Source organism: Chrysoperla carnea, chromosome 4 (assembly GCF_905475395.1).
Source record: "Chrysoperla carnea chromosome 4, inChrCarn1.1, whole genome shotgun sequence".
NCBI classification, from domain to species: domain Eukaryota; kingdom Metazoa; phylum Arthropoda; class Insecta; order Neuroptera; family Chrysopidae; genus Chrysoperla; species Chrysoperla carnea.
This window is the reverse complement of record NC_058340.1, coordinates 45160137-45186112: the sequence shown is the minus strand read 5'-3', so window position 1 is coordinate 45186112 and position 25976 is coordinate 45160137.

The following is a 25976-nucleotide window of genomic DNA, read 5'->3' as shown; positions in this document are numbered from 1 at the left end:
CGGTACTTGAATATACTAAAGTAGAACGTTATGTTTGAACATAAAAGTACGTGTATTGCATATCATTCTAAATATATGGACATTTCCGTAATATATTCTATCTTATTCTATAGTATAACTCAAAACAGGTGACAGCTATAATTCTATGGTTTTGTAGTCAGAGCTCTTATATGAATTTCAAAGCGCTTTTCAATGTTTCACAAATTTAGTTGAAGAGTTTTCAAAAATATAACAATTTCTAGCTAACACTAAAGTGACTAGAATGACACGACACGCTTAAGGTCTTATAAAAATAATCTTTTTGTATCCCCTGCGGAAAGTAATAACTAGCTGGTCGCATTTGACTCCAGAACACAGATTCTAGCTTATTACATGGATAGGAAACTCTACTTAACATGAAATTTTGTTCAAAAAGCCCCCTGGAGCAAGGTACTTAAAGTGAACTGTTTTTTTTTTTTTTTTTTTTTTTTTTTTTTTTGAAATAGCGGGAATTAGATAGTTATTACTATAATTATTTCTATTCAGCTAATAATTTTTTTAAACTTATTTGTCTTCTAATAAAATAAAGTGAGGTTTTTTAAATAAAATAATAAGTAAAATTAAATAAAGTAATAATTTATTGCAATATTTGAAACAAAATAACTACAATGTCTTACCATTTAAGTTCGTTAATAGTCAATAATAATCACAAATTAACACTACCTTAAAGTAATAAACGCGATTTACAAGACCTAAACACTAAAATAAATTCAGTAAATACCATTAAAAAATCAGAAAATATATTTATAAACACACCATAACGACCTAAACTAAATTACACTAAATAGTGAATGAACACAATGAAAACCACCTACAAACCTTAAATAAAGTCACCACACAAATGGCCCAAAAAAGTTAATAAACGCCATCAATTGATAATACACATAAAAAGTTAACGAATTTTAATGACATTTGCAAAATTTTAAAGACGTTTTGTTTATTTATTTTAATATATATAAATTATCCCTAATGGTTGTTTCAAATGGATGCAAGAAGCAAATTATTTTATTGCTTCTTTGAGAACTCTTGCTTTCATTTTGACTTGTTCTGGTACAACATGACGGGTTTATTCACGTATGTACTGAAAGATCATGCATAACTCAAAAACCAATGGTGTATTAATTATAATAAACCTGTGGACATAAATTTTCGGCTTCAGTATACGACCAATTCTGCTTAGTTCAACAATAAAAATATTTATAACATAAATCGTTGTTTTTTTCTTATATTTTTCCCGACTTTCGTATGTACATCGTAGTAGGTACAATACAAATAAATTACAAAAAAGAAAAACAATTACGTTTATTTATAAGTTAAAATTGATGATCAAAATCAACACTTGAATGAAGAAAGGTTTTGAAGTTTAAATGAAAGAAAATAAACACCAACTTAAAAATATAAGAACTCGAAGGTAATACAGTAATTTTTACATCCCTATATATTATAAATGTGAAAGTTAGGATATTTATTTGTTTGTTTGTATGTTTGTTACGCTTTCACGCAAAAACTAGCGAATGTTTTTTAATGAAACTGTACAGCAATATAGCTCATACATCAGAATATGCTATAAATTAAAAAGATACAGATACTAAAATAAAATTTTTTTTTAAATAAATTTAATCTGTTAATCAGTATTTTAAATATTTACAGAAATCTTTAAGTTTTCTGAAAAATTTAAAATAGTAAATGTCACAATTCATGGCTACCTTTTCTGATATACTCAATGAATTATGACTACTTTAAAATTAAAAAAATTGAAAACTGTGCATATGTTTTAGCTGCGTAAAACCATCCCTTCAAGTGTTATGAAACGTGGATAAGTGAGATCAAGAGAGGTGGATAAAGGGGCTAGTTTTTCTTCTAGGCCCAGTGAAGCGGGCGGGTATCAAGCTAGTGTATATATAATACCCAGGAATGCGATCTTATGTATTTGCAAACAATCCCTTTGATTTTGTATGACGAATTTAACGAGTATTCGACATAAGTATCATAAAAGAAACTTTTTGTTCATAGTTTACATTCATGTTGACAAGAAAGGCATTCTTTTTATTATCTGAATGAAAAGGGAAATGGAAAAAAAAATCTTATAAATTCTACGCATTATTCATTACTTTTAAAACATCATAAAATTTTTACATTTCGGAATGTGTGTACATTTTTAAAAGGATACCTGCATAACACTTCGTAGTCTTTGAAAAAAAATATAATTGCTTAAAAACAAACATCACGTTACTTCATTTTCTGAATCTTCTTGACAATCGTTCATTTTTATTATATTCATATTCTTGCATTTGAAGCAATATTTTTTTTTTGCCTATTGGAAAATTGATAAAGGGTAAAATTGGTTAAACAGGAAAAATTACTCCTCAACTGTAGCTCGAATGTCAAATTATTGAAATCGATTCTTTGGATTTTTGGGTTTGGTTTTTCGTGTGATGAATTATTCCTTGCTATATACATGATAAAAGAAATTCTTTCCTTGTCATATACATTAAGTTTTTTTTTTTCAAAGTATGAAAATAGAATTGATTTTAGTAATTATGGAATTCTGTCTCATTGGCCAAAAATTTAAAACCATATCTTTTTTGTTGTTGTTTGTCAATAAAAAGCTTTACGAATAAAGATATTATTATGCTTGTATGCTTTTCCTATTCTAATTTTGATTTTCCAGAGAAAATGCCAAATTCAATAGGAAAAAGTTGCCTCCTCTCACTCAAAAAATCCAACAAAAGGAAATTTTCGTTTTTATACTTTATGACGTCATCAAAATTCAAAAAATTAAATTTTGCTCTATCACATCCAAATTTTATCAAATTTTGATAAACAAAGTATGTAATCCTACTAAACTTGAGTCATAATTTCAAATTTGTAATCCAAATTAACCTAGCTCTAATAGATATCCAGAATGTGGAGTCCTGTTCCCGAAATTAAGCACATCAGTGATTACTAGCGAAAAACTGGCATCACAGCTGAAAATAATGACCCTAAATTAGTGGGTTTCAAAAAAAGATCCAATAAGATCGGATCAAATTTGCCTGTATTATCAAAAAAATCGAACTTATTAACTTCACGACGTCACCGGAATCCAAAAAATTTAATTTCACTCTATCATGTCCAAATTTTATTCAATTTTGTATGTAATCCTACTAAATCTGGGCCATACTTTTCAAATTTGTGATCAAAATTTACCTTAATCTTATAGGTTTCAAGAATGTGGAGTCCTGATCCCGGAATTAAGAACATAAATGATAGCTAGCGAAAAAGAGACAACGCTGAAAAGATGACCCAAAATTAATGGGTTTCAAAAAAAATTCCAATATAATCTTATCAAATTTGCCTGTGTTATCAAAAAATCGAATTTTTTAACTTTGTAACTTTTGTAATTATGTAAATTAATGAGCGCCTTTTACATGATTTTTTACTAACTTTTGTTTTACGCCTCTATTACTAATTGGCCGGTGGCGGATTCCTCCTTTGCCACGCCATAGTTACGGACTTGAAGAGAACATTCAGTGGATCAATTCTTAAACTTTAACCTAGTCTAGACATAAAATGCGACGTCAAACCAATAAATTAAATATATGCCAACTAATTCTTTTTAATTACTCTCCTAATTATAGATTTCCTAGTCCTCTTTTATTTATGCAACGAAACTTAACCAGTCAAATACTTGTTTTTTTAATTTTTCCCCTAATTATACATTTCCTATTCCTCTATTATTTATGCAACGAAACTTAACCAGTCAAATACATATTCACAGCAGTACCTAATTTTAGTAAATAATTGTTTTCCGTTTGACAGTTGTAGATTTATAATAAATTGGTTTGCTTTATGGGTAGTATCGATACATTTCGAAGTATTTATTATAGCATACACAATTAAGCATGTAGTTTTATTGTACCTTTAATTTATTTTAGGCACTGTCGTAGATGTATGACTAACTATATAAATGGTTGAGTTCAGTTCATATAAGGGTTTAGGATAATAATTCAATAATGGATGTAAATTTTATGCAATATAAATAATTCAATAGTGCGTCTTCTGACACATACGTACTACTTACAACTGTGTACACCGAGCCTGCCTCTTATATGTCCACCGATCGATATTTACTTGATAAATATTCAGTTAATGAAATAAAATTCCGTGAGCACAGGTGATCTTTATAGTTCATGACGCAGAAGATATAAGTACATCGTAGAATTTTTTTATTTTTTATGAAGAATCAAGTTGTACCCGCGGCTTCTCAAACGTGGAACTTATATTCGTTATTTCCATATGCAAGAGATATTTATTGTCGTAAAAAGAGATGACAGATTTTATTATGATACCTTAAGCGACTTTACTCAAAATACAGGCACTTTTATCTTTACAAGGTGGCTTTCAAAATCTTTAAAAGGATCCACCGGATATAGTACAGCTCAAAATAAATTGATTTAACTACAAAGTACAAAGTTACTCAATTTGGGAGCTAGGCGGGATTTTTTAAATGCAAGCCCTTTGTTTTTGTGCGGACATGGAAGTAAAGATTTGTAAAAGTTGAATATAGCTTCAGTAAATTATGGATTACGAAAAGGTACTGTTTCTAAGAATCGTTTATCGGCCTTATTGTCATTTTGTAGTAGGCTGAGTTTCTAATTCTGATTTCGATTAAGTAACATGTGACCCATCACCCTGTATGGCATTGAAAAATTACGCCGATATTTTTATAAATAACAAAAGTATGAGGGTGTCTTGACCTTAAATGCGACACGTAGATATAAAATTCTAGATTTACAAAATTTTCTTGCTATTAAAATGATATGTTTTTTAGGAAGATTTTGTATTTATATTGCAGAATTTACCAGTTTTTCAGTCAAAATATCTCTATAATCGAAAACTAAGAAACTTCCCGATAAAATAGAATACAAAATATCGTAGAGTAATTGAAATCAGAAGATACAATATTATTATTACAAACGCAAATTATTAGTTCAACTTGAAAAGCTTTTAGTTTACAAAAAGAATAAATTAAATAAGTTAACAATTATTTTTAGAGTTCTATAGCAAAGAGAACTAAATAATTAATAAACATTTTACGAAGTCAAATAAAAAGTGAATAATTAAATACTTAGCAGAGGTAGTTTTACGAATGTGAAAACATGCTTTATATATATAGAACTTTTAGCGTGTATTAATTTCTTTTACCTTCGTATATAAAATGCGTTAAGAATAGCGTAGTTAATCACAAATAAAGAAAAAATAAATATGGTATTATATATTAAGTACCTTTCTTATAAGTAATATTTATTTGAAAAATTTACTTTCTTTTGAGAAAAAAAAACGCCGGATTACTGTTTATAAAATATGTCTTTTTTATTCAATCTTAATTTTAAACATTTCATTTTATTTTTTATTACAAAATTTAAAATACGAAGTGAAACGGAAAAAACGGATCAATCTAAAAATGAGAATGAATTTATTAAATGTATAATAAGTGAAAATAAATCATCGTTTATTCTTTTTACCTGTACGTACTGAATATAAGGCCAAAGTTTCAAATTTCGATTTTTTAAATGATTGTACGGGGAGTTTCACTGTAAATTGCTCTGTTGTAAGTATGTATTTTTTTGGTCTATGGACCTGGCCAATGAACAGCACGATCTTCAAATTTGTCAAATTGTTCGTAAAATAACGTAAGCAAATTGAATCAATAATATATCTTACATCATACGTTTTTACCGAATTTCCGAAGACAGCGCAAACTATAAAATTTTGAACTTTTTCAAAATAAGAATATTTTTGTATTTTTTGATCAGTTTTAAACAAAAAAGCACTCTTGTGATTTTTGCTTTAGACGCTTAGTTTTCGTAATAAAAATTCTTGGAAAACTAAAAATTCAATATTCGATTTTAAGAAAAAACAAGCGAAAACAAACAATTGACTGAGTTAGTTGTTGAAATACCATGTATAGACAGTGTTGATTACTCTGTCACATTACACATACATACATGTCATACACAATTTGCGCTCTCACGGGTAAACAGTGATGTTTACGAAAAAATGCTTCAAAAAAAAGTTGTTTATTTTATAAGAAACATTTTTTACATTTAAACTTTTGTTCTATCTCTAACGGTTTACAATAAGTGGACTACGGACCCAAGACCCAATTGACCTATGTTGCTCATTTAGGAACTTGACCTCACTTTTTACGTCCTTAGCAAGCTTTAAAAATTTCAGCTTAATATCTCTTTTCGTTTTTGAGTAATCGTGATGACAGACGACAGACGACAACCTATTTTGTTCATAATATCAATATTTTTAAGCGTTTCAAACTTGGGACTTAACTTAGTATACCTTGATATATATTACATTAACGTGGAGGAGATGGGTGCCTTGATATATATTACATATATACATGGTATAAAAATGTATTCTTTTTCAATATCTGAGAGTTATTCTACGCCTTTTGGCATACAAAAGAGCTTAGAAATCGGATCATAAAAGCTGTAGCAACATTTATTTTCAATGTTATATTGTGAAATTAATATCTTTAAATATTATAATATTAATTATTAATTCCTTTTTTATTGTAATAAAAATCATTCACAACAAAATAATATTTTCTTCCAACGTTAAACATTTTCATCATTTTTGTGTTACACGCGTTTAATAAAAATTCGTTTATTACCATTTAACCAAATGAAAATTTCAAATCAAAGAAAATTTAATTTCCTGAATTGACTTTTTTCATACGTTTAAATAAAAAATATTTTATGAGTTGTTTGTAGACTACCATTTCGGAGTTTGTTGCGTTTTTTCCGAGTTTTCCTATATAAAATAACTAACATTTAATTTTAATATAATTCAAAAAAAAGTTATTTTAAAAATAAATTACATTTTTCTTAAGTGAGATTACCTACCGGTACTTTCTTGAAAAACTTTTTTGGCAAAGAGGATGGATTTACGTTGTATAAATACTAAGAAATATTTATGTCATTTGAAATTAGAATAAGATCTCCTGATATTATAATAATCTATTACTTTCTTTTTCCAGTCTAATTTTATGAGAATAATAGTAGTTAATCATTACATATTAGCCTGTATATATGACACATATTAGTATATTAAGTTTAATCCAATTACGTTTTCCCGTCTACTCGTCGCCAGGATAACTTTAAAAAGTTGAAAATCGGGTTGAAATTTTTGTAGCGTATTGAGGAAGTAAAAATGCCTTTGAATTTGTAAACGAGCAATATAGGTCAATTTAGTCATGGACCCCATAGGATCCATCTTTTAAATCTTAAAAATCTTAAGAAATGTTTAAATACGCTTGGTAATTTGACATCAGGATTATCTCCTAGTATAGAAGAAAATCTTAAAAAAGATAAAACAAGCATATCTTTTTTTAAAATTTCTTTATGTGAAGTGCATGTTTTTTGTGATGTGAATTTTATATTCAAACCATCTCTTATTTCTATGGTCAATAGACTGTTGGATATATTGTGTTTTACCAAGCGCCATTACTATTGTTCAAACATACAAATCATAAAACTAATCATACATACATATTTTGTTTGCTTCAAAATATAATCGAAATAGGAAATATATTCAAATAGAATTTGTATTTCCATAGAGTATAAACTATAGGTATATATTCAAAATGTAGCCAGTAAACGAAGAAGGGAAAAACGTTAGTAAAAAGGACCTATTTTTAACCCCCGAACTAAAGCGGGGTTGTTATAAGTTTGACAGCTATGTGTGTGTGTGTGTGTGTGTGTGTCTGTGTGTTTGTTTGTCTGTGGCATCGTAGTGCCCCGAACGGATAAACCGATTTTAACTTTCAAGTTCGAGCTTAGGTTTCCGTACCCGAAAAAACTAAAAAATTGGCCATGATCTTCAAAATCGATTCAGTTTAGAAAATTCAGGAAAAAAATCAATCCATGATACCATAACAAACGCGAAAAAAATATATTTTTCCAACTCCGGGGCCATTTTTTGACACCCAACTTTGAAACAATGCTGATACGACATTATTCAAGTCGTGTTTCCAAACTTCACAATCTGCCAGATGCTTCAGAATCTCCCGCCAGACTTGAACCGATGTTTGCCCGGTTGCAATTTCCGGGCAATGAGATTGAAATTTTCGACCACTACGGTGAATCAAAAAACTTGGGTGGATATTTTACGACGAAACTCTTATAAATCAGCACTGGAAGACAAAAATTCCAAGGTAAGATGCTTTATTTTCTATACTAGATATATGGATAAAAATTATTTCAATAAAATTTGTATTTACATTTCGTACCAATACAAAATAATCAAATACACTTTTTTCATCAAAATAATATTGGTTTCATACTCACTATTTTTAAAATATTGGTAGAGATTTGTGCGTTTATACCCTCATCATTTTACCAACCTTGAACCAATTTCACAATACATTAATGTTTATACGTTAGTATTATTTCAATTATATATAAGTGGTTTTTGAAAACCCACAAACAGGTAAATCATACCAGCTAGTTTTATTTAATACATTTGCAAATTCGGATCATAGTGGAAAAATGTACGAAACTAATAATTATAGTTGGCAAAATGAATTTTGCAAATTAAAAAGGAAAGTTTAAAAAGCAAGAAAGTTTTGTAGAAGCTTCGAAGATAGAATTTTACAGTCTACGCGTAATTGTATTTGATCGGTGTATTTGGGTGCTACTTTAAATAACTACTTTCGGTTAGAAATACTTTTAGTATAACTCATCTTTACCAATGGCTACGAGAAACTATGACATTACTTCCAAAATAAATTTGTTTTAGTAACTATTTTGAGGTATAATGGTAATCTGGTTAATGCTTGATATACAGCTTCCAAAAGCCTCTGAAATATATTCAACATACAGAAACAAATATCTGTATATTCAACACGTAATGAACAAAATTTACGATTCGTGTGTAAATTAGGTTCTGCGCCATATGTTAGGCGTGTTGGGGAAGGTGTAATAAGTACCTATAATCAAAATTTACATTTAGGTATGTGTTTTTCACCAAAAGTCATTGATTTAAGTTGAGGATTATTTATGAAACAATATTCAATGGTCAGCTTGGAAATAGACAATCAAAAAAATCTTTTACTTTTATCGCAAAAAATTTATTTTTAGTTAATTCGAAGGCAAAACCAAATTCACAAGCAATCTTCAGCCTACCTGTTTTTTTTTATAGATATTCCTCATTTCAATACAAATCCTGACCATCAAATGGTAATATATATCGAAAAACTATAGAAAATCCAAGGTACTACATATGACTATGGGTACTACATCTAGCCCGATATAAAATTATTTATAAAATACTGATACGTGTATAAAAAAAATAAAATTTTTAATTGAATTTTTTCAAAGTAAATGTATTTACATTAGGTAAGGTTTGAATTTGTTTTCTCTGGTAACTTCCATTAGAGAAGGTTGGATGATTGTAAACTACGATTGGACATATGTAATAAGGACTTAAATAGCCATTTTAACTGGACTAAATTGGATCATTAATATGGTGGTTAGAGACAAAGTACAAGTGATCTCTTCTTTCATTAGAATCTATAATTTGTATTAATAATAGTAGTTTGTTTATTCGCTGTGACAGTGGGAAATAAATGTGACATTGCAGTGTTTTCTGAAGAAACTTTATAGCTGAGCCCAACCGTTTGTTAATAAATTAATTCAATTACTTGTTTAAAGTACATTTAAAAGAAAGTATATATTATTCATCGCCGCTGTTTTTATATTGCTCAAAATCTAGTAGAGCTCAAAATTCGTCTTTGCTTAACTTGCCTCAGTACCAAGTTACATCGTTTGATAGCTTGGTGATCCTAAAGCAGTAGATTTTTAAATGCTTTTTTGTAACTTTATTCCAATCACGAAATGCTGTTTTGCTAGATTAAAGTTTATCATCAATCCACTGGCGTAAAACGTAAGAAATATCACCATATTTCACAGTGATTTAATCGAAGAATTACGGAAGTAAAAATAAAAGCAATTAATTTTATTTTCCACAGGAAATATTCACAGCATACCTCTTGCAAAATATGTAAATAAAAAATCTAAAACAAGTAGAATAAGTAAACTTCAATTAATTAAAAGTACCATAACTATATATGTTGATGCATCCTTATAAAAAAGCTTATAAACATGCAAAAGCCTAGAAAAAATTGCAAACTCGATTTTTTTTGTATATTTACGTTTAAATTGCGACCCTTGATAAAGATAAAGAGTTTTGCATGCGAAAATGGAATGATCTTCAAAAACAATTCAGTTTGGAAAAGGCATGCCATATAATTTTAACATATGAATTACAATGTGAAATGAATGGTCAAATAAATCTGGCTCAATTCATTTCGAAAAGTGAAATGGTAAAATAGTTAGGTAATTCAAAACAATAATTCATAAGAACAAAGTCAGCTCAAATATTTCCATTTCAATTAAAATATTTTTCAAAAATTTGTCCCATAAATGATCCCTCTCTAAGTATCCTTTTAATCTCATCTGATGTCCTTGGCCATCATTTTAGTAATGATTTAAGAAGGAGTGTTATTAGTTTAAAGTGTTTATCTATGCGTCTGTGTGTTTCTCAATGGCATCGTAGAGCCTAAACTGTGGAACCGCCTTGATTGAGAACATTAATTTATAGCTAAGTTTTCGAAAATCGGTTTACAAGGAATCAAACGCATTTGTCGGGGGTTTTTTAAATTTTGTTAATTTCCCTTGTTTTAAATGAGAATAGCATATATTTTTTCCTACAAATTTTTGACTCGTATTAAAAGTCACATCAACGAGTGTGGATATGTAAAAAATTGAAACAGAAAACTTTGCTCGTCCTTCGTACCTGTATGTACTCCACTACTAACTATTCATTTCAATATATAAAGTTTTTAATTTTGATGTTTACATTATCTGATAAGCAAGTAATTTACTTTAATGAAAAAGTTATCAAATTGATAAACAATAATATGAATGAATTAATACAAACTTTTAAATGTTTTGGTGAGAATATGTACAAACATCTCAATGTTTTGGTGAACTGAATATATCCAATGGAGAATATGTCTAATGTAAAAATATAATTCTATTAAAGTGTTTGACAAATTTCGAAATTTTGAACGAAAAGTTTCGTTGAGAATAATAAAAGTAATGATTAATTACTCTAATGACAAATAAAAGCAAACAATTGACTGAGTTAACTGTTGAAATACCAAATAAAGACAGAGTTGATTACACTGTCACATTACTCATACATACATGTCACACATACAGAACTGATATTCCGCTATAATATATACTATACAATTTTCGCCCTCGCCGGTAAACAGTGATGTTTACGAAAAAAGGTTTCAAACAAAACTTGTCTATTTTTCTATAAGGAACTTTTTTTATAGTTAAACTTTTGTTCTGTATCGTAAACGGTTCCGATGATGGATCCTACAGACTCAAGACCATGACCTATATGTTGCTGATTTACGAACTTTACACTTTTTACGTCCTGAGCCCGCTGTAAAAATTTTAACTTGATATCTCTTTTTGTTTTTGAGTTATCGTGTTGTCAGACGGACAGACAGACAGACAGACAGGCAACCAGCAATGGACTCTTTAGGTGGTTTTATGAACCTATACCAAAATTTTGTTGATAACATTATGTTAATATATTTAATCGTTACAAACTTGTGACTAAACTTAGTATATATGTAATACATGGTATAAAAATGAAAATTCAATTATAAAGACTTAATCTATTTCGATAAAAGTACTATGTTTGAGTTTTCGATAGCTTTTCTGGTACCTTTAAGAGTTTCATAAATATTTACGTTATTAATGTTATTTTTCTATTAAAACTTATAAATTAAAGTTATGTTGCTAATACTATTATTTGCGAAAGCCTGGTTGGTTTGCCGATAACTTATGAAAAAGTGACGTTCCTCTCTCCCACAAGTTAGCTATTGGACGATTGCATAACTTGTGGACATATGTGAAGTTGACACACTCAACTATACAAAGTCTAAGACAATTATTGAAATGGTGGAATGATGCAGTTTATAGCAATCGACGCAGAATTGCTTACATAAATTGTAAAAACACAATTGCGATTTTCAGTTATATACATGCTTAAAGGAAGGAATTTCACTAATGTACTCGTATTAAATTCAAATTAACAGAATACTTCGTATAATTATGTTACCTATGTAGCAGAATTCCGTAAATGGGAAAATTGACTCTAAACCTGTCTTTTTCAGTTCTATTCATTTCCGAAAGATCGAATTGTTTGCATTCGATGTGGAACAGTTCTAAATATCAGGATTATTTAGAAGTTAAAAACTAGCCTCAAGATTTATAGCTAGAATCAAAATAATTTTCTAAGGAAATAGTATGTAAAATAGGAACACAAATTGTGAAATCATTTGCAGGATTTTAACACACACAAGAAAGTGTTTAATTTTTTTCGGGCACTTATTCCTGGGGCTCTTGCTTTAATATTTTATACATCAACACCTTTATCATAAATAGATGAATGGAAGTACATAGAAAATGCAAACGTCATGATGACTTAATCCAAAAAAAACTATACGAAAAAACTATCCATGCAAAAGCTTAAAAATGATTGATTATGTGTTAGTGTTTACAAGTACATACAATTAGAAATATACTAAGCTCGTCTTTTTTTATATTCGAATTTGAAAATTTGACTTTTATTAATATATAAGAAAAAAATTATTTGACCAATCTCCACTTCAACTGTCTAAAATGAATAATCAAAAAATTTTCATATTATTCAAGGAGCTGATATGATTGACCTACTGTAGTTGGACTTAGGACCAGGTTAAGTATTTTATATACTTTGTGTCGCATTTAAGATAACGACACACTCATAATTATTAAAAGTTTATTGAAATATAGCAACCTAGTTTTCAAATTAAAAATAATCTTTTGTAACTAGTCTGCTGTGGAATGTAAAAACTGGACAAATTAATAATTTCTAATAATTTTGAAACTTCTAAAAATTTTTAGTTAAGACCAATTATTTTATTTATTTATTTTTTGGTATATCTAATCATCTCTGGCACTGGGCAAAAATAAAGAATCGGTCCTATATTTGTGAATTTGTAGTAGGTTGAGTTTAGAGATTTGATTTCGGTTAAGTATCCTAACAAATATGACTGTCACCCTGTATAACTGTACCTGAACTGCAACATACTGTGTAACTATACCTCAAAACATTTACAATGACTTAAATTTTAGGAAACTGAAACCTCATGTCAAATCAACTTCTTTTGGATTGCGAATGCAGAAATTCGTTCTCACAAATAAGATCTATTTGAACAAAAGAAAAGAGAAAAGATAATGTTGTTTATTTTTAATAATAATTTTTTTAGATATAACAATCTAGTTTAAATTAAAAATTTTAACCGGATTATCAAAGAAACCTTTAACCACGTAATTAAACAAAAATTATAATTTTAATCACTATTTTGGAGGAGATCATGGGTAAAAAATCAATTGTTGACAATAGGAATGCTGCAATGATTCAAAATTAAAATTTTTGTCTGACAACGTGGTCATATAGCTTTGGTACTCATTTACGCCTAGCTGGATTTCACAACTAAATTTAAAAAAAATTATATACGTATTACCAACCATCAACTTATTTATCCTTAGACGATCAGAATTTAATACAAAGTGGATGTCAGCGCCTTAACTAAATATTAAAAAATATTTCAGTTCCGCATTTTTATGTAGGTTTTTAAAAATTGCAAAAAATGAATAAAAATTGTTATAAAATGCTGAGCAACAAAAAAAAAAAAACAGAAAACTGAATGATAAAGGTTTTTATAAGCAAAAAAAAAAGGTAAACGTGAATAGGTTATACAACATTTACCAATTTATAATAAATATATAGAGTGGATTGAAAACTTGAAGGTTTTCCACTTTATCCATTGGATTTTGTTTACATTGTACTAAACTACTATTTCATTTAAGTTCTCAGAAAAACTATGAATTTTATGCAAATATATATTTTTATACCATGCATATATGTAATATGTAAGGTATATTAAGTTTAGTCCCAAGTTTGTAACATAAAATCACCTAATTAGTCCATTTCCGGTTGTTTGTCTGGCTGTCGTCTGTCGTCTGCCTGTCCGTCTGTCATCACGATTACTCAAAAACGAAAAGAGATATCAAGCTGAAATTTTAAAAACGTGCTAAGGACGTAAAAAGTGAGGTCAATTTCGTAAATGAGCAACATGGGTCATTGGGTCTTGGGTCCGTAGGTTACATCTTGTAAACCGTTAGAGATAGAACAAAAGTTTAAATGTAAAAAATGTTACTTATAAAAAAATACAATTTTTGTTTGAAACATTTTTTCGTAAATATCACTGTTTATCCGTACAAATTAGGCATAAATTGTATAAAGTGTAAGTTTATGGAAATATCAGTTATGTGTGAAATGTATGTATGTGTAATGTGATAGAATCATCAACACTGTCTATGCATGGTATTTCAATAATTAGCTCAGTCAATTGTTTGTTTTCACTTGTTTTAGATATTTTCAATGAACAAAACGTGTTTAAAATTAAATTTTCTACGAAATTCAACCATTCACTAGAACTGATAAAGTGAGTCAAATATCACTATGGTGAATAAAGGATCTGAATATACCTGTTATTGAATTAATTTTGAATTTTCCAAAAGGAGCACAATTTTATCGCAAACCACGCGCGACTTGCATCCTGCATGTATTCTAGCGTAGTGTGATAGAATATCTTACTTATATATACAGGGTGGATCATTTTGATATATATACCTGAATATCTCGCTTTGCAGCTACTAAATCAAAAAATAACTTAAACGAAAGTAGGAGAGTTTAATGAGGGAATCATGTTCTGGCATCAGGTTGGACATCTTTCTTTAATAGCCAGTTTATATTCTAAACCGTAACAGATAGAATAATACTTTAAATTAGAAGTTGATCCTTATAAAATAACTAAGCATTTTTTCGAAAATCGTTAGAACGTTAACTTTTGGATGTAATGTAATTGAAAAATATGTCATTATTTCATTTAATTGAAAGAAAACTAGCTAACTACGGAAAAATGATTTGGTCAAAAGTTGTCAAGGGCAATAAAGGGCATTCGCCTGTGTCCATGACTTTGACCTACAACTAACGATAAACTTTAAGCGTACTTTCTTTCGATTAAATTCAAAAATGGCATATTTTTAAGTCGCATTTTCTTCGAAAGCTAACGTTTTTCAAAAAATCAAAAAAATGTTACAAAAACAAAACTTGTTAACTTTTTTATGAAGATCAACATTATTCTATCTTTAGGATAAGAAATAAAATTTCCAATTTACTTTGCTTAGTCCACTTTTATTTTTTTAATATTTTAATAATTTAAAATATTTTTGACTAGTTTCGTCTAACATAGACATTATTCTATCTGTTATCGTTTAGGAATTAAATTGGCTATTTAAGACACCCAAAGAACTGGGTCTTATTTAATGTCAGAACATGATTTTCCCAATCAAAATATGTAACTTTTGTTACAGTCATTTTTTTAATTGAAAAGCTACATAACGAGATATTCAGAAGTATAGATTAAAAACTACCAGCCTGTATATAGGTCAAACGACTTTTACCTTATCGATTTGGTGATATTCATTGGACAAGAAATGTAAATATACAGCTGGCTGCTGACAAACTAAGCAAAGAAGAGCTGAATACAACGCTGTAAGGTCAATCTGGTTATTAGGAAAAAACCATAAAGACATAAACCTTCTATTTAAAAGACAATTTCCTATCATTAAAGACTAAAAAGTATAAATCTCTAACGAATTAGGAGGACAAACCTGGATTACTTTGAAACTTCTTGTAAAAGTTTCTTACATAGTCATAATGAAGTATCGATTCTTAGTATCGTTTCTCGCATTTACTTTCTATGGCAAGAAGTTAGTTGGTACACTTTGTATTTTCAATACTACAACATATTTTAACTTAACAACAATAGGGACTATGAAATACGAGAGTAAACGTATTTTACCAACAGCAATTATTGGAAATTAAAAACATTCATTTTGTTGCTATTGCTCACATAAGCTAGCAGAAACATACAGAAGAATAGAATTAGTTGTGAAAATACGCTTTTACTCCATAAAAAAAAATAACTCACTCGATCATATTATTATTTGTAAAAGTTGGAGGCGCTCAATTTAAAATATAAATAATGATTCGAAACACCTTAAGCTCTTACAAATAGACATGTGATTTATAGAAATAATTGTTTTCTACTTTTTAGTACAATACAAGCTTGCCCTTTAAAAAGTATTTTTACCCCGACTATATATTTTTTTTAAATTTTTAATTTAAAACTAGAAAAAGTATATTTCTTTCTGTAACTTTATTATTTTTCGAGTTATTTAACGATAAACACATTTTTTTGTATTTTCGAAATTTTTTTTTGCATATCAGTTGCAATATTTCAAAAAATATTTATCCAAAACTGCTAGAACTTTTTGAGCATGTTACCAGTACCTAAATAAAGTTAAGCGGCAAGTGGAAAGCGGCAAGCATTAATTTTAGTTCCCGTGGCAGGTTAGGTTAGGTTATATTGGCTGTCCACGAAGGATACACTTAGGCTATAGAGCCCATTGTGTGTTTTATCACCTTTCCTCTGATAATTTCATTTATCAGCTCCTCAATTTCAGAGGCTGAGTGAATCTCCTTCATGCATATACCATGCACTACACCAGCCCATCACAACTATTAATTAAAATTAAATTAATTATGTTCCAACGGCAGGAATCGAACACGCGACCCTAAGCATGCCACAGACGGAATTGGTTACGCCTTAACCAACAATAGGGCGACTTCCCGTGGTAAATTCATCAGTTTTTTTACTGAATAAAAAGAAAAATCCGATAAACTTAGTTTTCATCATAACTACGTCAACTTTTATACAAATGAATTGAAACTTTTTTATTTTCCAGGTTTTTATTAGATTACTTTAAAAAGTGTACGATATTTTTTTTTTCAAAAAACGTCAAATTTTTCTATTATTTGAAGTTATAATACTCCGAATTTCTCAAATAACTCGGAAAATATTAACTTTTGAAATATGTTTCAATGACACTTTATTTCAATTACAATTTATTCCTCTATCGATTTCTGTTGTCATTTTGAGCATACATTCCTCCGCCCCCGAGAAGGAGTGGCTCCCACTCCCTGGGCAAGATCGCAAAAATTTTTTATTTATACCTTATGGCTCTCTGTTAAATATATATCTTAATCTCACCAAATATATCTCATGACAGCAAAGTGTCAAATTTTTATGCCCACAAGATGCTTCGGTCCTTAAAATACAGATAAATACAAATGAGTACAAATTAAAAACTATCTAACAGACAATCAACAAACAATTACATTTATTTGGTTGTGCTAGCTTTTGAGATCGCATATCTGTTATGCTTTTTTTTTAATCGATAGAATTGTTATATAATATACCACAAATACTGCTGTATTAATATTCTGAAAACATTGTTCAAGCTAATTTATCTTAAAAATACACTAAATCGATTATCCACATCGTAACAATTTTTAAAAATAGGTAAAAAGTTTTTGTGATATAAAATTTTTGGTTTAAATTCTAGAGCGTAGAATCTTTAAACTTTTGAAACTGTTAATTAGAACCTAACATATTAATTCATAGCCACAATTTGAAAAAATATTTTTAAATGCTGCAACATTTTAAATAGTTTACTTTCAAAATCCTTTTGCTCTAGCCGTTGTTTATGTATCTGCCCATGGCGTTGTAGCCCATATCGAATAATACTTTTCCTAGTCATCATTGATGAAAATCAATCGTTTAGAGAATATCATATAAACACTTGAAATGCACACGTATTATATTTATAGATTTTTATCTTATTTTCAGTACTCAACTATAATAATAGCTTCCTTTTTTATAAAAATCTATTGTGACTTAAGTTTTGCCTCAATTTAAGACACTTTAAAACAATAAAAATGAATATTATGTTTAGCATAGTTTATCGTAGTTAACATTCATATCAGAGGACTGTACAAAGCCAAAAATGTTAAGCCAATTGCTTAAATATTTTTTTGAGTTTACAATGAAAATGAAAATTTTGTCTTACTTGTTGAAAAATTAACTTTAAGAGTTAAACAATTGTCTTACTTGTTGAAAAATTAACTTTAAGAGTCGAATACACCATTAAATTTCGAATACACCATAATTTTTTTAAAGTTTTTGAATTAATAATTAATACCTTAAAAAAATTATTTTGTGTGAGATACTCGTTTTTGACACTATTACAAAAATTTAAAAACGACGCAAAAAGACTTATTTTCAGCGTTAAATTAAAATTATAAATAAAAAAATTGGCAGAACATGGTCGGTGTGGTAGTCGTGTGAGTGCGACCTCTGTAGTCCACACGACTAACTTCCCAGAGGGGGAAAAAATGCCAATTACTTAAAAAACAGGTCTTGGTAACATTATAGATCATGTTTTTCTCTCCATAGATAAATGATGAGTTTCATCCACTTTTCAGATTCTGTTTATCGAGTCTATTTTATTGTCTTTTTTCAAGACATCGTTCCGAATCCAACGAGTTTCACACGGATTATTACGACCGGTATTTCTATATTTCACCAATTTGAACTTATCGAATAGACTAGTTTGTGTTATTGTCTCTGTTGGTAATCGTCTTTAAGTGGGAGCCCAGATAATTTATACATCTATTTGTCATAATACCAAGTGTAACCAACTGAAAGATAGTCTTCCTTCGAATATAACGTCCTCGTAGGATATGTACCTCTGAACTCAAAAATATATGTTCTAGACCTTTTTTTCGAGTTCTTTACATATGTCAAGTTTAAAAGACACCTTGACGAAGAATAATAACTGAATTATTTATAAAGTTAATATTTCAATAATATTTTTTTTTTAAATCCATGCTTAAGGCGTTTTATGAAATTTTACAATTTAAATGAAAATTAAATTAAAAAAAAACAGGAAAAATGGGACTTGACAACACAAGCCTATTATCTACTTACACACCTTTTGAAAGAGGAATATAATATATTCTTCCAAACGATAAAAACGAATATTTCTCTTTTTTTCTATACTTTTTTTTTACAAGCCTAAAAACTTGCTCAAACAAACAGACGTCAAACACACAACATTTTTTTATGTCAGACGTTAATTTATAAACGACACACTAAAAAATTGAGAAAAGAAACGTTTATAATTAATTTAAAATTGGTATGCAAAAGTTTGTGGTAAGCACTCCACGTCCTCTATATAGAGCTTTAAAGTGTAACATTATGAATTAATGATCGTATTTGGACAATGCAGTGACACGGAGTATAAATTATTATTAATTTTTGAAGTGAAAACTTCTTCTGGTACGTTGAGCACTTTTTGGTTGAACAAAAATTATGGAATTCACGTCCCCGGAATTTTTAATTGAACTACTGAACGGATGGACCGATATTGATGAAATTTTGTGTGTGTACTCAAGCAGATTCGAAGATGGTTTAGATTTGCAATTCGATCCACTACAAAATGTTTTTGAGTGTTCTGCACCAAAAAATATCACTCATGAAATAAATGGTGGAACCGCATATCCATAATACAATACATTACATCTTACTATTCAAAGTGAGTGAGCTCAATATCCGAAGGACAGTTATTCCAAAGTTTTAAATGTTCCGTAGACAGCCCTCATGACTGACTATCTTTTTTATCATATAATGTGATTTTGTTGTATCTATTTAAAATCGGTTATTTCGGTTCATCGGTTTTGTCTGTTTAAAATAGATTATTATGGAATGCTTACTTTATAAACAGTATTTATTGTGAGATCACAACAAAGACAAAATTTTGTTTCTTTTTTTACTAATCTTTAGGCTTGATAAGGTGGTATAAGGGAGTCGTGTTGATATAAATCGCGTATATGGCAAACAAAGTTTCATTAACTTACCAGAATAAATTTAACACTATTGGCATACACACGTACTTAACAGGGATATAATAAATCTAAACTAATTTTGTTGTGTTTTTTTTTTAATATTCGCTAAGTCTACGCAACTCATACGATAAAAATATTGAAAATACTGAGTATTTTATGTTGAAAATTTCTTTTGTATTTTAGTTACTCTATCGAATTTTTCACATTTTCGAATAAAATTAGCCACCTGTATATAATGAATTCCATATCTCTATATATTATAAATGCGAAAGTAAGCATGTTTGTTTGTTTGTTGGTTTGTTACACTTTCACGCTAAATATAACGAATGGTTTTTAAGGAAACTGTACAGCAATATAGCTCATACTTCAGAATAACACATGAGATATAATTTATAAAGATATATTAATAAATAAATAAAAATTTAAAAATATAATTTGACATTGCTACAAATTATAGATTTTTGTAAAAGTAGGTAGTCATTTGACATTACCATAAATTACAGATTTCTGTAAAAATATTCAATATAAAATATTTCACGGCCTATCTTTTCTGATATACTCAATGAGTAATTAGGACTACTTTACATTTAAAAAAAATAGAAAACCATACATATATTTTACCTGTGTAAAACAATCCTTACCATTATTTCGAGTGTTATAAAAAGGTTATAAGCGAGAGCAATCTTTATCAATCTTTACTTTTAAACCCAGCAAAGCGGGTGGATATCACTCTAGTACATAATAAACTCTTTTTATCTATGTATAAAGGCATAGAAAAGCAGTTCTGGAAAATAGAATATAGCATATTATGTTATTTATTATATAAAAATTTCTTCGAAGATCTATCTACGGTAATAAACTTATATAAATAAGCTGCGGTTTCAAATTTAATAGGAAATAATTTTTATTAAAAATACAAAATATTTTTCTCTTTCAAATCATTTTTAGTTAACCTACGATAAATATGAAGACTATATAATATATTTCCTTACAAATAGTATTACATTTTTATAAATATATAAGATGTACCCGCTTTGTATAAAAAGTTCGTCCTTAATGAGAATAAATGTTTATCAATATAGATCACTTTGATTTTGGTTTGCGAAAAAATGTTTCCAATAAGCAAATTTGTTTTTACTATAATAAGCTACTTTATATTTTTAAAGTGGTCTTAAACAAATTAGTTTGAATGAAATTAACAAAAAATTTTATGTCACAACGGGTGGCTATATGACTGTAATTCCTGTTTTGTAGACCGATTTTGAAACTTTTTGCTTGTTTGGAATACTCTTCGGGGCCTCATAATTGTCTCTCAAGGTGTTTATGAAAATCGTGGTCAGTGGTTTGAATAGGAAGTAAGATATGGACTAATACGTATAGCTGACTTTGTTTATAACGCACGAAAATATGCCTTAACTAACTTAAATGTATAACATAAAACTATTTTGCAAAAAAAACAGCCACGAAAAAGTAAAAAATTTAAATAAAAAATAGTTTTTAGAGCATAAGCTTTTATTGTAGTGAAAAGTAGAAAATAATTTTTTTATGAGTCACGCATACATGACTATTCGTTAAAGGTTGAGACGATAAATATAAAATAGCAACATTATTCGAAGCACCTCAAGGTATGTATGTAACTTGTTTGTTCTGATGGAATCTTGCAACTTAGATTTATATTGAGCACCTCAAGCTTTTACGAATACTACGAATAGTCATGTATGAGTTACTCATAGAAAAAATTATTTTCTACTTTTTATTTTATATATATATATATATATAATATAAGCTTGTAACATGTAAAAATAATTTATTTATTATCGACTACAATCTTTAATTTCTTTCTGAGAAATTACACTTGGAAGTCATCTACAATGAATCGATTTTTGGCTACGGATATGGTTAACAAAGTTCAAATAAAATCCTATTTTCTAGTAAAAAAGAATAAGGTCCAGATTTATAAAATTATCGTATATAATGGATTATAATATTTATAATATTTAAGTGGGCACAAAGGCACAACGCAACCAATCTACCCATACGCATAACAATAAAATGAAAAATATCTCAAAACATAATAACTAAATTTGTATTTTCATTATTTTTAAAAGCTTGAATTTTTTCCCCATATTTACAGAGTGTAACTTAAGAAATACATAAGCAAATACACCTATTACATAGATATAATAAAATAAATAATCATTGTTAAAGTCGAGTAACTCCAGCCATGTAAAACGTGAAGAAAATTAGATATTTTAAAAAAAATATCCAGAACACGTAAATTGAATTTAATGTATTCCAGATAAGCTAATTATAATTAACAAAATTAGTAGTTGACTCGCATGCAGTTATGCTCTAACCTGACCAAAAACTGCATCGCATTTTAGGGAAAATGAAAATTTAAAACGTTATAGTTTGTGAATTTTTTTAAACTAATATTAGCCGAAAAATTCAAAAAGTTATGTTTATACCCCTCTCTGAAACCCTATTGTATACACGCCTCAAAACTCCATTGTATTACTTTTCAATATAGGAAAAAAACCGCGTTTCTGTCGTTGGGTTTATGTTAAGGAAGGATGCACCTTTTGGTTATATCAACTTTTCATTTTATTAAAAAGGATTTTGCAAAAGGTAACAGTAAATTTGGGATAAATTTAGTGATAGAGCACTCTTGTAAATATTCAGGATTTTGAAGATATAAAACTCTAATTTTCTTTGCTTAGTGCACTGTATTTTTTGAAAATTAGAAGTTTTATTTCTTCAAAATCCTAATTATGGAGTTCCACAAAGTAAAGCTCTCTACAATGAATGAATATTCGTTTAATCAACGCAGTTCCTACTTGACGAATATTAAAAATGTTTTTGTTTCACATTCATTCAAGTTTCATGGCCCATCAAAAATAAGGTTAGTTACGTACATTAAAAGTGGCTTCATTTACATTGATGTTAGTACTTAAAAAATGTTTATTACCCCATATAAAATACAATGTAATAGATAATAAAATGTTTCACAATGTAAGGAAAAATATTTTGAGGGTACTTAGACGATAAGAATGCGCAATGAAGCTAGTGACCCAACAGTTTGCTTCTTAAAGCTTCTTACTTCAGTTTTCTAAGCTAACAGTATAGAAGAGCATCACGAAAAAAAAAATCGAAAGTGCAATAGAACGGAGAAGTTAGGTTAGTCCGAAGTTTTATCTGCAATTTGTTATTTATTTTTGTCATTTCTAAAGTATTACAACTTGAAAGTGTAATATATTTCATAAAAAGTGAAAATTGTTTACGTTTGAATATTTATCAAGATTGTATTGAAGAGGAACATAATTGTGCTTCTTACCACAAGACGGCAGCAACAGATGTTGTTACATAAAATGGAGCTGTCGTGTAAGATGACGCAATGCAGTGCTCAAGAACATTGTGTGTTGTTACCTTTCTATTATTTATAATAGTTTTCTATACCCATTTTATTTCTTTTATATATAAAATGTTAAACATAAAAGATTTCGTATGTTTATGGCCGCAAAACTCAAAAAGAAGGTAGATTAACTTAAATTTGGACAAGTCGTTGCATTTATACCTAAAAGTGTCTATACATGCTTTGCATCCCAAAATTCATACAGGAACGAAATGTTTTTCGCGCGTATCTTGCATATATGTATGCATGTTTGTAAATTTCTTTATTACGTCGTATCGTACAAACGGTTCAATGCATTTCAACATTTAAGGTATCATTATATTTGCTTCAAAAACCGAAGTGCTCTTAGAGAGATGTGTGAAAAAACAATAAGAAAATTGGGGATTTTCAAAAGTTAGAAAAACCTACCGAGTTGGATATCAAAATAAAGAAAATTAATAGGGCTTTACAAAAATATATATAAGTTTGTTTATATATAATTAGGAATAATGAAATGGCTTAAAGTTTTCATGGGGGTTTGGTGCTGGGACACTAAAAGTCTAAAACAAAATAAAAATTAAAAAAAGAAGCCCGACTGTGCTAAATAAACTCTGAAAAGAAAGGCAGACGTCCAGTAGTTTACAAAGCGACTTTATCAAGCGGGGCTCATTAAAATCTAGACCGGTTCAAATCTTCCCAATAAAGGGTCTCGACTGATAAAGTCGCTTTCTAAACTACAGAACTTGTTTCTTTCTTTTCGGATTTTATTTAGCGCAGAGTTTTCTAGACATAAAGTCCATCCTGTATTCGTTTACGTAATTCATATTATTACATAAACGTCATAATGCTCTCGCATAAATTGCGTGGGTAGGTATATATTTATATATGGTTTATTTGTGTGTCTTATATAAAACTAGGCCTTATAAATGCATAAGGCATATAATTGTATAACTTTTATGTCATTTATATGATTATTGTTATTATTACTATTATTAGGGGCGTTTTTTTCTGATATGTGTCGACGTATACAACTATAAGATGCAAGCACAGTTTATTTATATAGTATTATTATTATATAACACAAACTACTTTTTAACAATAAAAAGACTGAAGAAACGTTTCACATGGAATCGGAATGTTTATCTACAAAAACTTTTCTTTAATAGCCTTTAAGTCCTAAAATATATAAATATTGATATGATATTTATAAATTTTGTATTCTTTATTGTTAGTATAAACGACCCATGATCGTACTCAATTTACGAATCCAAGAAAACAACTCATATTTCGAAGTTATCATGAATGAGAATAAGCCGAGTAGGTTAGAAATGTATTTTAAAAGTTCAATTGATGGAAGCTGCGTCCAGATCAGTCTCTAATACTCGTAACAAAATATCATCTTTTTATATATATATACTTACCTAATAGCCATTATCCGTCTGGCTTGCTGAACAACTCCAACTTTATATCCAAATATTAATAAACAGATTTTTTTATTCGATCTCACCTCTCGAGGAGAATTAAATCATAAAGTCTAAATACTATCCTTGGCCTTCGACCCGGCTTTGGTCTAAGATGTGGCTTTGACTGTAAGTTCTGAGCTTGCTTGGTCAAAAAGATTGCACCACTGGATAAGAAGAGGCGGTAAGTGCAGATAAGAACCGCTGTCTCGACAAAACATATATATTGCCTGTCTTTTACACTTAACTCGTCACCAACGATTCAATGAAAAAAAGTAAACATAGCCACTTTTCCGGCCAAAGCTGCTTTTGACACCAAGCTTTACAGACATATAAGAACCATGTACGGTCGACTATAGCCGAGTTTACTCGATCAGACGGTAACGATCTAACGATCTTCATTTAGATTGTAGTCCATTACAAAAAGTTTCCTTTATTAATATGTGTCTTCAATTTTTATTTCTTGATTAATTGGTCTATAATAGACCTTGAAAAAACCAGAATCACGAAAAAACGAAAACCAGGATTTTGTCATAACTTTTAAACTCTCATATTGCGCTCGATTATTGATTAAATTTAGTCGTAAGAGTAATATTTAGCATGCTTTCTTTTCATTTTCATGAAATGTACTAGTAACGTTGTCATATTAGGACCGAAAATTATATTATTTTAACTACTACTGGCAATCTTATTTTATTCCCGAAGGGCGTGATTTTCTCGAGTGCCTTAACCCAAAATAAGACGCTGAGATGATGTTAAGATTTTATGTACATAAGGAGCTTTTTGAAAAGAAATTAGCAGTGGACGTGAAAATGGAGGTCAACAATTTTAATTATATTGGATTACCGAGTAGTTAAGAAATGAGTTATTCCTACACCTCTTTTTGTTTTGTTAACCGGTTAAAAAAGGTTCCCATTCACACAATGATAGAATGAATTCAAATTATTTCCCTTAAATGGAACGATGATGATCTTTAACAAACGGATATTTATATAATATGCCAAAAGGTAATGGACCATAAAAATTGATGTTTTGAACTTGCTCTGCTATATATTTACTTACATAAAGTGTATTAATACTGC